The 6,825-nt window shown below is 37.3% G+C and overlaps 1 long non-coding RNA gene across 1 annotated transcript; it reads right to left on the bottom strand.

The window, feature by feature from the left end:
* Positions 1-1,388: 1,388 nt before the first annotated feature.
* Positions 1,389-5,166, bottom strand: LOC129473204 (uncharacterized). The gene is made up of 2 exons (XR_008654216.2): positions 4,436-5,166; positions 1,389-2,762 (listed from the first exon to the last, which is right to left on the bottom strand). It is a non-coding gene; the product is annotated as an uncharacterized lncRNA (long non-coding RNA).
* Between the last annotated feature and the right edge of the window lie 1,659 nt (positions 5,167-6,825).

Below are 6,825 nucleotides of genomic sequence, written 5' to 3' on the forward strand. Positions count from 1 at the left end.
GACCACCCTGGGCAACATAGTGAAACCTCATCTCTACCAAAAATACAAAAAATTAGCCGGGTGTGGTGGCATCTATCTTTAGTCCCAGCTAGTCAAGAGCCTGAGGTAGGAGGATCACTTGAGCCCGGGGGGTCCAGGCTGCAGTGAGCCAAGATCACGCCACTGCACTCCAGCCTGGGTGAGAGAATGAGAACCTGTCTCAAAAACAAAAGCAAAAGTAATAACAAAAAAAACCAGAATAAATGCACCTGATCAAAAAAAGAAGAAAAAAAGAAAAAGTCTTATTAATTTAAAATGCATTTATTTACCCTTCTTTGTTATAGTTTGCTCTATGTTTATGTATATACATTTTAAGTCATCCTTTAGCATTCACCATCTTTACGAACACACTTTTGAAAATGGGTAACAAACTCTCTTAAAACTGCTAATGGAAGATGCCAAAGAAGAAGAGGACTCCTTGCCTCCAAATATGGGAGAAGGCCTTAGAGTCTCCTTCTGTAACTGAGAAGCAGAATACTCCCATTGTGTGAGGTTGCTTGGCAGTTGCAGCTGTCACTCAGACTTCTTATCCACACCAAGCACTTCCAAATACAGGAAAGAAATTAGACTTTGTTTCTCTACCCTATTTGGATAATAATTAAATGTTTCAACTAGAAACCTCTTCACTCTGGCATCTGAAGCATCATTTTAGTGTCAACTTCTCTTGAAAAGGGCACACACACACACACACACGCATCTACTCATACTTGCTATTTTCTTTGCCAAAATGTTTACTACGTTATGGGAAAAAACTTTTTCGCTTTTCTTGAAATAAAATTAATTTCTTTTGTTTGTGCTTTCCTTCAAAATGTCAATTTGAACATTTTTCACTACTCTTCTGCAGCAATTATTCTCTTTAAATCACAATTTTTACTAAAAAGGCTCTTTGCTTGACAGATTTGGACACTAAAAAGGAAAATAATTACTTCAAAAGCTGTGTGTAAATAGAAGACAATTTGTAAGCATCCCATGTGAAATTAAAAGCCCCCATGCCTATCAGACCTTGGAAAAACTAAAGGAACTTCACATCCCATAATAGAACTTAGAAACAGTAAGTGTGTCTTACTACTTGTGAGCCTGCATTTCAGCCACAATAAAGTAAACTAGTCAAATGAGTATTAACAATTAACACATTTAAAAGCATTGCAAAAATTATAAATATCTAATATTTCGTTGGCTATTCCAACCTAGACACTATTTTCAAAATTGTGAAAGAGTAGTGTTGCCATTACTAATTTGATCAAAATACCCACCTCTGCAGATTATTAAAAAAAAAAAAAAAAACAAGTCCAGGTAGATAGGTTAATAGAAAAGTATTAAACTGTTAATTTCCATTGCAGGACAATACATAAGAAACATTGTGTTTTTATTAAGCCAAACATAGATGCCTATAGTTACATATACACCTAACACTTTCTATCTGTCTGTCTCAATTTATCTGATGCTCAAATCACCTTGTGTGCACTGTACACCATATTGTAGCTTCTCAAGTGTTGGAGTACTTGAAACTGTCACGTGCTTTCATTTAAATTTTTTTAAATTCATGGACATTTAATATACATAAAATATACCAATGCTAAGAAGGAGTCACCTAGTATTTGAAAATCATAATCAACCAGGCGCGGTGGCTCACATCTGTAATCCCAGCACTTTGGGAGGTCGAGGTGGGCAGGTCACCTGAAGTAAGGAGTTCGATACCATCTGGCCAACATGGTGATACCCTGTCTCTACCAAAAATACAAAAATTAGCCAGGCGTGGTGGCATGTGCCTGTAATCCCAGCTACTCAGGAGGCTGAGGCAGGAGAATCACTTGAATCCGGGAGGCGGAGATTGGCAGTGAGCCGAGATCACACCACTGCACTCCAGCCTGGGCAACAAGAGCAAAACTTTGTCCCAAAAAAAAAAAAAAAAAAAAAAGCGAAAATCATAATCAGTATGTTGAATTGCTGAAGCTCAACTTCAGAGAGTAGTAAATGAAAACAAGCTAAAACATATAGCATAACAAAAGATTAACTTGGCAGTGGATTTATCCTATAGCAGTCGTTCTCAAAGCATGGCCAGAGAACCACAGGGTTTCCTAAGAGTCTTTAAAGGTTTCAAAAGATCCAAACTATTTTTATAATAAACCAAGATGCTAATTTCTCTATTTCACTCTCATTCTCTCACAAGTGTACAACAGAGTTTTCCAGAGTTTAATGTGTAAGATTATAACAGAATGTTTAGAGAAGCAAACCTAAGCATCTAGCTTTCTATTAAGCCACACAATAAAGAAATTTGTACAAATTTAAAACAATGCTGTATTAGTACCTTTTGTGTTGCTTAAAGCAGAATACCTAAAAATTTATTTTAAAGGAAGTTTATTTAGCTCATTGTTCCACAGACTGAGAAGTTCGAGGGCATGGTCCTGGCTTCTGGACAGGACTTTCATGCCACATCACAACGTGGCCGAGAAGGGCAATGGGAAAGTAGACATGTGAGAAGAGAAGAAAACCTAAGGGCATCCTGGCTTTATAACAACCCAGTACCACAGGAACTAATTCACTCCCATGAGAACTAATTCAATCTTTCAAGATTGAGAACTTAGCCAGGCGCGGTGGTGTATGCCTGTAATCCGAGCTACTCAAGAGGATGAACTGGAAGGATCCTTTGAGCCCAGGAGTTCAAGGTTGTGGTGAGCTATGATTGTACCCCCATGCTCCAGCCTGGATGAGAGAGTGAGACCCTGTGTTTAAAAAAAAAAAAAAAAAAAAGAAGAGTGAGAATGCACTAATACCAGAGCAGCACAGAGCCATTCATGCGGGATCCACCTCCATAACCCAAATACCTCCCACTAGGCCCCACTTCCCAACACTGGTACATTGAGGATCAAATTTCAACATGAGTTTTGGTGGGGACAAACAAATTATATCCAAACCATAGCAAATGTCACTCATTTTTTGTTGTTTTGAAAAAGATAGTTATTTCTTATTAAAATATGCCATTTGTGTCAAGATGTAATGGGATTATTACTGTCACTTTAAAATGAATTAGTAATTAGTTAAAAAATTTTCTATTTTAATTTCTAATATAAATATTGAGAGATATGACCCACATTAACAAAAGCTTTCTTTTTTGGCTGGGGGGGTGGGGGGGTTATTCTCAAAAATTTCCTAGCATGTAAAGAAATCCTGAGACCAAAACATTTGAGAGTGCTGTTTTATAGCATTGGAATCTCAATTTATTTCTAAAACCTCAGGTACTAATGCTACCAGAATCAAAATTAGAGCGGCACTTCTTATAAAATTCTTCCAAATTACAATTTGGAAAGATTAGATCCATGTTTCTTGTATTGATTGTTAATCAACAAAATACAGCGAACAGAGTAATTTTAAATATAGGATTTAATATGATTAATTCCACCTAGTCCATTCCTGGACAGCCACTCTTCCTGAGGACCTAGCTTTGCCATTCAATGCCAGGCTGCTAGGAGGCATATTGCTTGGTGTATATTATGTGCCCAAAAAGTGTTTACTGACCATTTGTTTTAAACCTGCTTCCTCATTAAAGTCTATTTGACTAAACTACTAAGTTTATTCCTTGTTTTGACTTCATAATTATCATAATGGTCAGCAAATCAAGGTTAACAGGCATTGGTGTAGTGGTAAACCTAGTACCCCCCAGAACTATCCTGGTTAAGCTTAAATCCTTACTCTAACACTTGCTCTTGTGTGAATGTGAACAAGTGCTTAAACTTCTCTGCATCTAAATTACCTCATCTGAAAATTATGAATACAAATAATACCTTCTAATGACTTTGTTATGCAGATTAAATAAACAAATGCTTGTAAAAAAACTGAAAACTGAGCTTAATAAATAATAAATGCTATACAAGGATCACTAAGTAAAATATCACCTAACTTCAACTGCTGCTCAGAGCAAGTACATGGATAACTGTGATTTGGTTATCAGAGAAGCTTCCCAGAGTTTTGATATTTAAATAGATCCAGATGCCTGAACTCTTAATTCCCACTGCTAAAAGTTAAGAGTAGCAGGTTAAACATGAGCAGCAACCACAAACACACTGAAATACTGAGAGGAGAAAGGTCATAAAGCCTCAAAATGTAGACACAAAATCTTATTAGACGCACCATAGAGAAACCCAAACATTCAACTAACAAAAATGAAATTAATAACCAATTTCAGCAAAAAAATAGAAAGTTGGGCCAAGTCTTCTACCTAATTTGAGTTTATTAATTGATACGAATGACAGCAGAGTTTTTAAATTATCACCTTAGTAGTGTCTTTACAATTCTAGCTACTCTTTAGAAAGTGTCCAAAAATAATGAACACATAGAATCATGTAATGCAGTCTAGCTAAAAGAAAAGAAAGAATTAGACAGGTTCTAGAACACTCACCCCTTGGCTTCTGCAATTTCATGTAGGTTGATTTTCCAACTTATATTTTCCAACAAGATGAAATCCCTCTTCCACTTGCCAGACTCTAAGTCCCAAAGATGCAGACATATGCAGAATGGATGGACCGTCCTCACCAACATTGGAGTGTGCTCAATTTCCTGCAGTTTCATTGTCATCATGCCAAATATCCCAGCCTCTGAGCTTGTTCATGACGAATGACAATGAATAACTTCCAATTTTCTTTATAGCTTTGTTTTGTTCTTTTCCTTTAAGCTTAACTTAATTCAAATAACTAGATAGGATGAAGCATGTTACCAGAAAAGTTTTGTTTAATGAGCTCTGATACCACATCTCTTCATCTATTCATATTTCACTCAAATGGAATAAGATCCAGAAAACATAAGTTAAAAGACATAACTGAAAAAAAAACAGAAATGAGAATTTCCCTTGAAATGGATTATGGACTAAAACTTGCTAGAACTTTGTCACAGAAACATATTCTAGTAATGGGATGGAAAATCCTCTGGTCTGTTCCGTCTCAAATGGTCACACTTGAAGGAAAGGTGCGTCTATTCCACAGGGCTCACTGTTGAAGAAGCTCATTTAACTTCATGATGATATTCATCTGACGTTATCAGTAGGAAGCAACATATTGGTCTTTAGATAAATAAAATACAATAATAAATAAAGAGCTAAACATTGCTCTTCAGATGTAGTTCTTTAAAGCAATGAATTTTAAAAATCTGAAATGCAAATACAAATATTGAAGTACCTACAAACTTAGAAAACTTAGAGAAAAAAGCTTTGAGATTTGCAAACAAAATTCTTGAAAGGAATTATGAAATCCGACCACGTAGCTTTTCCCTGTGGATGTTAAGGCAGGAAAATTCCAAGGAAGGAAAGTCCATTTCTGTGATAACTATCAAAGTTTTTCGGCTTATCTTATTTATGACCAGAGGCCTTGCGTTTCCACAGTGGTGAGCTGCCATGCTTGGGGAGACACAGCCCATAATAGCTGCTGGAGCAATAAAGGGACATCTTACGGAGAAGTTTCTCATCCCTTAGCTCTGGTACTGGTGCCCACACAGCATCTGTCTCCTCCTTAGTCTTGTTACCACACTGAAATTGCTTTGCTTTGTTTCCATGCCAAACTGGAAAAGCTCTCAATCATTTCTCCTGCCATGTCTATAGGAAAACAGAAGCAGGCCAATCATGCCATTATGACATTGCATGACAGGCAAGGTCCATTTTACAAAGCAGTACCATAAAATGAAAAGCTTTGAACCTCCTTCCACCTCTTACTCTTACTCTTAAAGCCAAACTAAATTAAACCTGCAGCATCTCTGCATTTTACTCACTTTCATCAATATTTTGGAAAACAGGCTTCAACACCAAATATGAACAAAGATGAAAGAAAGCTATCATTTATTGAAGGGAAAAGAAAAACTGCTTAAGTTAACAGTGATGGGCAAATTAAAGGAGAATTTATTTAGCTATAGAATAATTAACCAAAATGTCTTATTAAATATCTGAAATAAAAACACGGAGGGCTGGCTGAGCGCAGTGGCCCACGCCTGTAATTCCAGCACTTTGGGAGGCCAAGGCGGGCCGGATCACCTGAGGTCAGGTATCATATCGAGACCAGCCTGGCCAACAAGGTGAAACCCCGTCTCTACTAAAAATACAAAAATTAGTCGGGCATGGTGGCGGGCGCCTGTAATCCCAGCTACTGTACTCGGGAGGCTGAGGCAGGAGAATCGCTTGAACCCGGGAGGCAGAAGTTGCAGTGAGCCGAGGTTGTGCCACTGCACTCCAGCATGGGCAAAAAGAGTGAGACTCCGTCTCAAAAGCAACAAACAAATAAAACAAAACAAACAAACAAAAAACACTGAGGGCATAGATATCAACTAACCAGGAAAATTATAAAAAGAGTAGAAGTGTTCTCATATTTCAGTTTAGCAGCAGGGTCGCATTCCCTTGTTAAAGAAGCATTTGCACTTCTGGGCTTGTGAATTAAGTGTGGAGAGGCCAGGATCTGCAGCTGAACACTTCTGTATTGGGCAGGCTATATGGGAAAAAAAAGATTTCCCTCAAGCTCAACAATTTCTGCCCTCTGAATAGGGCAAATGTGTCTGAGCACATTCAAAATGTCTCTTTGCCTTAAAATGTGAGAAAATCACATTGTAATAGCAGAGAGAGGAATCTGGAGCATATTCACACAAGGAATAATATCATTTGCTGATGTCAAGGTCGTGTCTAAGAGCCTACTACTTAGAATACTTGGAAGAGAACAAGTAGAAAGGTAAAGATTATCCAATAGAAAGGATGTTCCTTAAACTATTTATATATTCATTTCTCTTCTCGGGGAAGGAAAAATCAGTAATTTATTA

The sequence above is a fragment of the Symphalangus syndactylus genome, chromosome 23 (assembly GCF_028878055.3).
Source record: "Symphalangus syndactylus isolate Jambi chromosome 23, NHGRI_mSymSyn1-v2.1_pri, whole genome shotgun sequence".
NCBI lineage: Eukaryota > Metazoa > Chordata > Mammalia > Primates > Hylobatidae > Symphalangus > Symphalangus syndactylus.